The sequence below is a fragment of the Schistocerca nitens genome, chromosome 2 (assembly GCF_023898315.1).
Source record: "Schistocerca nitens isolate TAMUIC-IGC-003100 chromosome 2, iqSchNite1.1, whole genome shotgun sequence".
NCBI classification, from domain to species: Eukaryota; Metazoa; Arthropoda; class Insecta; order Orthoptera; family Acrididae; genus Schistocerca; species Schistocerca nitens.
Genome location: NC_064615.1, coordinates 421023094 through 421034325, shown reverse-complemented (window position 1 = coordinate 421034325; position 11232 = coordinate 421023094).

Genomic DNA, 11232 nt, shown 5'->3' with positions numbered 1-11232 from the left:
CCGTGCTGGATACAAACGGCCTCGTATCACTAGCAGTCGAGATGACAGGTATCTTATCCGCATGGCTGTGAAGGATCGTGCAGCCACGTCTCGATCCCTGAGTCAACAGATGGGGACGTTTGCGAGATAACAACCATCTGCATGAACAGTTCGACGACGTTTGCAGCAGCCCGGGCTATCAGCTCGGTCACCATGACTGCGGTTACTCTTGACGCTGCATCACAGACAGGAGCGCCTGCGATGGCGTACTCAACGACGAACCTGTGCGCACGAATGGCAAAACGTCATTTTTTTCGTATGAATCCAGGTTCTGTTTACAGCATCATAATAGTAGCATCCGTGTTTGGCGACATCAAGGTTAACGCACATTGGAAGCGTGTATTCGTCATCGACATACTGGCGTATCACCCCGCGTGATGGTATGGAGTGCCATTGGTTACATGTCTCGGTCACCTCTTGTTCGCATTGACGGCACTTTGAACAGTGGACGTTACATTTTAGATTTGTTACGACCCGTGGCTCTACCCTTCATTCGATCCCTGAGACATCCTACATTTCAGCAGGATAAAGCACGACCTCATGTTGAAGGTCCTGTACGAGCCTTTCTGGATACAGAAAATGTTCGACTGCTGCTCTGGCCAGCACATTCTCGAGATCTCTCACCAATTGAAAACGTCTGGTCAATGGTGGCCGAGCAACTGGCTCGTTACAATACGCCAGTCACTACTCTTGATGAACTGTGGTATCGTGTTGAAGCTGCATGGGCAGCTGTACCTGTACACGCCATCCAAGCTCTGTTTGACTCAATGCCCAGGTGTATCAAGGCCATTATTACTGCCAGAGGTGGTTGTTCTGGGTACCGAATTCTCAGGATCTATGCACCCAAACTGCGTGAAAATGTAATCACACGTCAGTTCTAGTATAATATATTTCTCGAATGAATACCCGTTTATCATCTGCATTTCTTCTTGGTGTAGCAATTTTAATGGCCAGTAGTGTACATCGTCTGATCTTTCCCCTTCCAGCCAATATGACTAGGAAATTAAAGCAGCTGTCTAGTCGTTTTTTTACGGAATTAACACATTTTTCGATTTCGATACGCGGTGGTCGCACGTGCACATTCTCTCTGGAGCTTGGTACTTTATGATATTCCAAGAGAAGCGTCTGTGTTATTTCTTCTGCACACCGTGCTGACTATCTCTCAAGCAATCCACACTTTTGCAACTCTGTTTTACTGTCAGCGGCCATTTAAAACATCCGTGAATTTTATATTGCTGTCAGTTATTTGGAGGCTGTTATTTTACAGAGGCAGCATCTCTCTATCACGGTTTTGTTAATGTATTGGAGAGGAGTTGGTTATATAGCGCCAGTTGGACGGGAAGCACTGAGAGCTTTTAGGAAGACTGTATGTGAAACGCCCGCTATACCCGCAGGGCAGAACAGGTGATTAGGATTGTGGGAAGGGCCAAATAAGGTGTCGGCAAGTACACTCAAAATTGTAATTTATTATTATTTAATAACGCCTTTAAACCAAAACGACACATAGCCGAATCTTTAGAATTATGACTTTCAAAAAGGCAGTTATTTCACGGCTGAGAGCCTCCAAACAATAAATCTTAAAAGTCAACAAAATAAAAATGCAGTTAAAATAGCAAATAAAATAACTAAAATATATATGGTATCACAGCTAGGCTGGAAAGCCTCAAGGAAAAGGTAGACAGAACAATCTTTTGCAAGGTGCAATACAAGCGGCTGAGGGCCACAACTAAATTTGAAAATTTTAAAATATATTACCATAATCTTTAAGGCATAAGGCCGTAATGTTTTTGCTTAAAGGATAATTTCAAGAATAAGGGCTTAAGCGGTTTAAGGCCCACAATTGATTTTCGAAACTTCAAATATACGTAAAGTCCAGTAAAACAACAAGAATTTTTAAATCATTGGCTATGATAGATTATAAGCAGACAATTAAACACCGGTGAGAAGGACAATTAAGAAAACGGTATTCAGAAGCCTCGAAACAGGTGGTGATCCCAACTACACTTGATCCGTCGGAACCCAACCAGGGGACAGCCATGGACCGACCGACACAATGACTTGCTTGCCACCAATCAGTACATGAGATCTCAAACACAAAACGTTACGTACGTGATTATCTACAATGAAATATGTATTAGCTGTCAAAATTAGACACCTTGTTGGACAACGACAACAAGTGAGGAAAGGACACTACCTGAAATTACGTTAGTAGCCATGGTAGGTAACCGGAACACTAACGGCCACAAGACAGAAAATTCCGGTGGTGCACTTGAATTGTAGTCAACCAATGTAGTTAATTCCACCCCACGGCGACAAAATCTCAGCAATACAAACACTCGGTGATGCTCACAGGGAAACCTCCCCAACAGCGAACCACCGAAGCGAATCAAACAACATGAATGACGTGGCTTGAGTACGTAAGACACCACTCAACCTTGACGTCCTGGGTCGGTGAACCACGAAGCTCGTAGCCATCGGACAGCTCCACACACGCTCGGACATTGTGCAGGGACCGGCACCGGACCCAGCCGACCGCGCCGCGCGGAGGTATCCTCCCTGTTCCGCACCAACCCACCGACAGCCTGCTGGTCCGTCCGCGACTGCTGCTCCGTCGTGGCTCCACTGCTGGTGCCTCTCCCACTCATTTCCAGACACACGACGGCGGAAATACTGCCTCGGACCCAACCATGCTGAGGGAACACGCCCACTGGCTAAACCACCTGCACCAGGAAATGACCGACCCAAGTTCCACAACATGGTAATTGAAGGGGCCCAGAAGCGATCGGAGAACCAGTTACACGTCGCCCGATGAGACGCCCGACCTCTCAGAGGCAGTGTGTCCACAACATTTAAAATAACATGTCAAAGGAAATAACGCCAACTACACACACAATCTGACAAACGTACGAAGATCTGAACGACACCCAACAGTAACTAAGCAGGCACGAAGACAAATCGGGAGTCGACAGAGCCGAATCATGAACGATCGGTGAGCCGAGACGATCCACCAAGACCGTGGCCCGACTCAAGTGATGCGTGGCGGCTATGGGCGGGCGAGCCATGTCGGCTTAGACCTCATTGCTCCAACCCGATTGCACTAGTGCCGCGTTGCAACTCCCCGACTGGCAGATACGGACTGCGCTCCAGACGCGTTCCAACTGATTGGCAGCCCGATCTCGCGGCCCGAAGTCCGGGCCGAACTACCTTACGACCAACAGCGACCCATAAGTAATAGCAGTCGAGCAAAGATACTACGAGAGGGGATATATCGATAAGCGCTGGTAGCGCCGGTCACGGTCAGGCAAAGCAGCAACTCAGTGACAGTAGTAGTTTAAATCAACGTAGTGAGGTGATAGTATGATAAAAACAGGGTGTAAAATAGATGATGGCGGGAACACGAGCCACACACGGCTCAGTGTGGTTTCATCTGAGCCTTGGGCTGTTTTCCTTAGGGAAATGGCAGCAAGAGAGGGGAAGAAAACCAATGTGCACTCCGTGTGCATACCGGGGGGAGTCATTCCAGATGTGTAAAGGGTCCTTCCGGATGCCATGAAGGGTACAGGGTGCACCCATCTGCGGGTGGTCGCTCATGTCGGCACCAATGATGTGTGTCGCTATGGATCGGAGGAAATCCTCTCTGGCTTCCGGCGGCTATCTGATTTGGTGAAGACTGCCAGTCTCGCTAGCGGGATGAAAGCAGAGCTCACCATCTGCAGCATCGTCGACAGGACTGACTGCGGACCTTTGGTACAGAGCCGAGTGGAGGGTCCGAATCAGTGGCTGAGACGGTTCTGCGACCATGTGGGCTGCAGATTCCTCGACTTGCGCCATAGGGTGGTGGGGTTTCGGGTTCCGCTGGATAGGTCAGGAGTCCACTACACGCAGCAAGCGGCTACACGGGTAGCAGGGGTTGTGTGGCGTGGACTGGGCGGTTTTTTAGGTTAGATGGCCTCGGGCAAGTACAGAAAGGGCAACAGCCTCAAAGGGTGCGGAGCAAAGTCAGGACATGCGGGGACCAAGCAGCAATCGGTATTGTAATTGTAAACTGTCGAAGCTGCGTTGGTAAAGTACCGGAACTTCAAGCTCTGATAGAAAGCACCGAAGCTGAAATCGTTATAGGTACAGAGAGCTGGCTTAAGCCAGAGATAAATTCTGCCGAAATTTTTACAAAGGTACAGACGGTGTTTAGGAAGAATAGATTGCATGCAACCGGTGGTGGAGTGTTCGTCGCTGTTAGTAGTAGTTTATCCTGTAGTGAAGTAGAAGTGGATAGTTCCTGTGAATTTTTATGGGTGGAGGTTACACTCAACAACCGAGCTGGGTTAATAATTGGCTCCTTTTACCGACCTCCCGACTCAGCAGCGTTAGTGGCAGAACAACTGAGAGAAAACTTGGAATACATTTCACATAAATTTCCTCAGCATGTTATAGTCTTAGGTGGAGATTTCAATTTACCAGATATAGACTGGGACTCTCAGATGTTTAGGACGGGTGGTAGGGACAGAGCATCGAGTGACATTATACTGAGTGCACTATCCGAAAATTACCTCGAGCAATTAAACAGAGAACCGACTCGTGGAGATAACATCTTGGACCTACTGATAACAAATAGACCCGAACTTTTCGACTCCGTAAGTGCAGAACAGGGAATCAGTGATCATAAGGCCGTTGTAGCATCCCTGAATATGGAAGTTAATAGGAATATAAAAAAGGGAGGAAGGTTTATCTGTTTAGCAAGAGTAATAGAAGGCAGATTTCAGACTACCTAACAGATCAAAACGAAAATTTCTGTTCCGACACTGACAATGTTGAGTGTTTATGGAAAAAGTTCAAGGCAATCGTAAAATGCGTTTTAGACAGGTACGTGCCGAGTAAAACTGTGAGGGACGGGAAAAACCCACCGTGGTACAACAACAAAGTTAGGAAACTACTGCGAAAGCAAAGAGAGCTTCACTCCAAGTTTAAACGCAGCCAAAACCTCTCAGACAAACAGAAGCTAAGCGATGTCAAAGTTAGCGTAAGGAGGGCTATGCGAGAAGCGTTCCGTGAATTCGAAAGTAAAATTCTATGTACAGACTTGACAGAAAATCCTAGGAAGTTCTGGTCTTACGTTAAATCAGTATGTGGCTCGAAACAGCATATCCAGACACTCCGGGATGATGATGGCATTGAAACAGAGGACGACACGCGTAAAGCTGAAATACTAAACACCTTTTTCCAAAGCTGTTTCACAGAGGAAGACAGCACTGCAGTTCCTTCTCTAAATCCTCGCACAAACGAAAAAATGGCTGACATCGAAATAAGTGTCCAAGGAATAGAAAAGCAACTGAAATCACTCAACAGAGGAAAGTCCACTGGACCTGACGGGATACTAATTCGATTCTACACAGAGTACGCGAAAGAACTTGGCCCCCTTCTAACAGCCGTGTACCGCAAGTCTCTAGAGGAACGGAAGGTTCCAAATGATTGGAAAAGAGCACAGGTAGTCCCAGTCTTCAAGAAGGGTCGTCGAGCAGATGCGCAAAACTATAGACCTATATCTCTGACGTCGATCTGTTGTAGAATTTTAGAACATGTTTTTTGCTCGAGTATCATGTCGTTTTTGGAAACCCAGAATCTACTATGTAGGAATCAACATGGATTCCGGAAACAGCGATCGTGTGAGACCCAACTCGCGTTATTTGTTCATGAGACCCAGAAAATATTACATACAGGCTCCCAGGTAGATGCTATTTTTCTTGACTTCCGGAAGGCGTTCGATACAGTTCCGCACTGTCGCCTGATAAACAAAGTAAGAGCCTACGGAATATCAGACCAGCTGTGTGGCTGGATTGAAGAGTTTTTAGCAAACAGAACACAGCATGTTGTTATCAATGGAGAGACATCTACAGACGTTAAAATAACCTCTGGCGTGCCACAGGGGAGTGTTATGGGACCATTGCTTTTCACAATATACACTCCTGGAAATTGAAATAAGAACACCGTGAATTCATTGTCCCAGGAAGGGGAAACTTTATTGACACATTCCTGGGGTCAGATACATCACATGATCACACTGACAGAACCACAGGTACATAGACACAGGCAACAGAGCATGCACAATGTCGGCACTAGTATAGTGTATATCCACCTTTCGCAGCAATGCAGGCTGCTATTCTCCCATGGAGACGATCGTAGAGATGCTGGATGTAGTCCTGTGGAACGGCTTGCCATGCCATTTCCACCTGGCGCCTCAGTTGGACCAGCGTTCGTGCTGGACGTGCAGACCGCGTGAGACGACGCTTCATCCAGTCCCAAACATGCTCAATGGGGGACAGATCAGGAGACCTTGCTAGCCAGGGTAGTTGACTTACACCTTCTAGAGCACGTTGGGTGGCACGGGATACATGCGGACGTGCATTGTCCTGTTGGAACAGGAGTCCGTCAACTGCACATACGGTTCACGTCCACGCTGTCGCGGCATGCTACCAGTGTTAAAGACGGCGATGGAGCTCCGTATGCCACGGCAAACTGGCTGACACTGACGGCGGCGGTGCACAAATGCTGCGCAGCTAGCGCCATTCGACGGCCAACACCGCGGTTCCTGGTGTGTCCGCTGTGCCGTGCGTGTGATCATGGCTTGTACAGCCCTCTCGCAGTGTCCGGAGCAAGTATGGTGGGTCTGACACGCCGGTGTCAATGTGTTCTTTTTTCCATTTCCAGGAGTGTATATAAATGACCTAGTAGATAGTGTCGGAAGTTCCATGCGGCTTTTCGCGGATGATGCTGTAGTATACAGAGAAGTTGCAGCATTAGAAAATTGTAGCGAAATGCAGGAAGATCTGCAGCGAATAGGCACTTGGTGCAGGGAGTGGCAACTGTCCCTTAACATAGACAAATGTAATGTATTGCGAATACATAGAAAGAAGGATCCTTTATTGTATGATTATATGATAGCGGAACAAACACTGGTAGCAGTTACTTCTGTAAAATATCTGGGAGTATGCGTGCGGAACGATTTGAAGTGGAATGATCATATAAAATTAATTGTTGGTAAGGCGGGTACCAGGTTGAGATTCATTGGGAGAGTGCTTAGAAAATGTAGTCCATCAACAAAGGAGGTGGCTTACAAAACACTCGTTCGACCTATACTTGAGTATTGCTCATCAGTGTGGGATCCGTACCAGATCGGGTTGACGGAGGAGATAGAGAAGATCCAAAGAAGAGCGGCGCGTTTCGTCACAGGGTTATTTGGTAACCGTGATAGCGTTACGGAGATGTTTAGCAAACTCAAGTGGCAGACTCTGGAAGAGAGGCGCTCTGCATCGCGGTGTAGCTTGCTCGCCAGGTTTCGAGAGGGTGCGTTTCTGGATGAGGTATCGAGTATATTGCTTCCCTCTACTTATACCTCCCGAGGAGATCACGAATGTAAAATTAGAGAGATTAGAACGCGCACGGAGGCTTTCAGACAGTCGTTCTTCCCGCGAACCATACGCGACTGGAACAGGAAAGGGAGGTAATGACAGTGGCACGTAAAGTGCCCTCCGCCACACACCGTTGGGCGGCTTGCGGAGTATGAATGTAGATGTAGATGTAGATGTAGATCACGTGGCACGTAATGTGTTACCCATCTAGGAGCGCGTATCTCGTATTGAATTTCGTGTTACGGATCAGTGCAGTCGCTGCCCCGCCATAGACACGCTACAAGATAGATTTACCTGACATGGCCACGAAGCGAAGTGGCATTAGCTTAAACAACCACTAGCATTTCTAACTCGATATTTCGAGCTATCTTTTCCGCTGATATACTATTGCGTCCAGACACCTCCCACTTTCCGAGAGCAAAGACAAATACCATTGTATGGTTGTCAGGCCACTGTGTTAATTACGTTGTAGCTGGAGGGGCCGATAGTAACGCTTTCTGCTTCCACGAGTACGTGGTCACTGCTACTGGAAGTGTTCGCATCTGTCACCGTACCTCGACTTATTGTCCAATATGTAGAACCTTGTATTTCACTGTCAATGTGTCGGTTAAGTTAACCGAGCCTTGCGGTATTCACGTCATGCTTCCCTTCAGGAGTATTGTTACAATTATTTCAATTTTTTTCGCGGTTTGACTTGTTTGTCTTTTTGATTAATAAAATAAACAAAATTGTTGCAGATAACGACTGGAAAACAATATTTTCTTCTTTTGTAAGCTACATAAGCCACTTAAGATGAACTCCGTTTCTGTTTCATTCTTTTTCTTTTCGTGTAGCAAGTTTTAAGGATTCAAAAAATTAAATAAGTAAAAATAAGAAAAAATTATAAAAAGGCCAGGGCCATGAGGGGAATCCGCACTGTGGCAGGTGGGGATGGGAGAGGAGTTAGGCATCATGGATAGGCCTCAGGATTAGACCCCAGCCCATCTTTTCTCCTCCCAGCTTGAAGCTGACTGTATCTATCGGTACAAGTATTTCCTGTATCGCAAAAAGAAAAATACCTGAACAGGCTGCTAGGGCGTAAAGTTAAAAGAAGTCGTAGAGTGTGTGCCTGGACACGGCCTTTAAGCAAGCAAAAGAAAAGGGAGGGGGGGGGGGGGTACTAATCAAAACGTCATCAATCCCAGGTTCAGGTTCGAATCTCGCCACTGCTTAAGTTTTGAGGACGTGCATCAGCAACGGTGGCCAGCATAAGGAGTCATAAATGTTCTGCCAACGGCCTTGTCAACGTAGGCGAAGTGGAGGAGTGAGAAACTGGTCCTAATGGTCGGAAGAGTCAGCAATGATCAACGGCATGAGGACACAGAAGGCAATGAAAACCACTGCATTAAAGACACATGATCAGTATCCACAGGACATGTGGCGTGTAACTTAAAAAGTGTCTTGACGATTTCCCTATTGGCAAAGGATTCTGGACTAGTCCCCCAGTCGGATCTCTTGGAGGGGACCGCCAGGGAAGGCGGAGGTGACCATGAGAAAAAGAATGAATAGCTAACTAACTAAAGAAAAGATAACGTTCTGAAACTCGGGTTATGAATTTTCAGCAGTTTCAATATGGTGGAGAGGCTAGAAAATGTGGAAAGGGAAACGTAAACGTTCAGTCTAGCTATGAGGGGAGGGGCGGAGGCAGTGAAGTCAAATCAAGGATAACTGATTAGACGGGTTTTGAGTAATATCGACAGCAGCAGAAAATGGTGTAACATAGGATCATATTGAATAAGGAGGTAGGACAGAGAGTTAGTTACTGTGAACAGTTAAGCCACAGAGTTGTTGTCATAAGAATCGACAGCAACCCAACGCCTAAAACAACATTTCAGATACACAAGCCGACGTCGCCAGCAGAAGATCAAGAGACAGAGGGAGTTCATGAGCACTCAGACGTTGCCACACCCCGTAGAGGCACATCTTTGGAGCGTGGGCCGTGAGGCTTTAGAAGCGACAACGCGGGGGACTTGGAATGTGGCGGCCGACGTGAGCGGTGGTGAGACGCACGGGAAGCGTCAGTTTGAGTTCGTAGTGCGTGCTTGCCGTCGGGCCCCACGTCGCGTGTCCTATGGTTCATTGCGTAGGGGTAATATCTGAAACTGATTAACGGTTGGCGCTCGAATTTGTTGTTATCTACTGGGACCAAGTGTGCAGGATCCTTCTAACCTGGTAAATTTGTTGCCTCGATCCCTGGGGTTTTGTCGTTGGAAATTGTTCTAAGTGCATTTTTGCCAGTTTTTTTATTATTGTTATTCTGTTGGTGGTATTCACTGACTGTATAGTCCGCGAGCAGTTTCTTGGAACGTTTCTAAATTTCGCAAACGAATTTTTTAATTATCATGCCAGTCCCCCAATACGATTGCCTCGGGAGCTACCGTGCTCCCTCCCTACTGATTTAAATATGTATAATTGATTATATTATGTGCTTAATTATTGCCACCAGTGTCCCCTACCTGTGTTCTAGAAGGTGATAGCCAGAATATTGAGCCGTTAGATTTATTAACTGTCCTCGAGCCAGTGGCTGCGGACACTGTGTATCAGTTGACTTCATATTCTCATTTGAAAAAGTTTAGGCAAAATTCTATTGATCGGAGCTTGCTTAATTGCGCTCTGAAGACCATTCTTTTTCTGACTTATATCTTTGTTACTGACATTATTAAAACGCCAAGGTTTAAAGCCCCTGAAGAGGGGCAGCAGCCTTTTCAGTAGTTGCAGGAGCAACGGTCTGGATGATTGACTGATCTGGCCTTGTAACACTAATCAAAATGGCCTTGCTGTTCTGGTACTGCGAACGGCTGAAAGCAAGGGGAAACTACAGCCGTAATTTTTCCCGAGGGCATGCAGCTTTACTGTGTGATTAAATGATGATGGATTCTCTTGGGTAAAATATTCCGGAGATAAAATAGTCCCCCATTCTAATCTCCGGGTGGGGACTACTCAAGAGGACGTCGTTATCAGGAGAAAGAATGCTGGCGTTTTACGGATCGGAGCGTGGAATGTCAGATCCCTTAATCGGGCAGGTAGGTTGTAAAATTTAAAAATGGAAATAGATAGGTTAAAGTTAGATACAGTGGGAATTAGTGAAGTTCGATGGCAGGAAGAACAAGACTTTTGGTCAGGAGAATACAGGGTTATAAATACAAAATCAAATAGGGGTAATGCAGGAGTAGGTTTAATAATTAATAAAAAAAATAGGAGTACGGGTAAGCTACTACAAACAGCAGAGTGAACGCATTATTGTGGCCAAGATAGATACGAAGCCCACTACTACAGTAATACAAGTTTATATGCCAACTAACTCTGCAGATGACGAAGAAATTGATGAAATGTATGAGGAGATAAAAGAAATTATTCAGGTAGTGAAGTGAGACGAAAATTTAATATTCATGGGAGACTCTAATTTGAGAATAGGAAAAGGGAGAGAAGGAAACGTAGTAGGTGAATATGGATTGGGGCTAAGAGATGAAAGAGGAAGCCGCCTGGTAGAATTTTGCACAGAGCATAACTTAATCATAGCTAACACTTGGTTCAAGATTCATGAAAGAAGGTTGTATACATGGAAGGTCCCTGGACGTACTAAAAGGTATCAGATAGATTATATAATGGTAAGACAGAGATTTAGGAACAAGGTTTTAAACTGTAAGACATTTCCAGGGGCAGATGTGGACTCTGACCACAATCTATTGGTTATGAACTGTTGATTAAAACTGAAGAAACTGCAAAAAGGTTGGAATTTAAGGAGATCGGA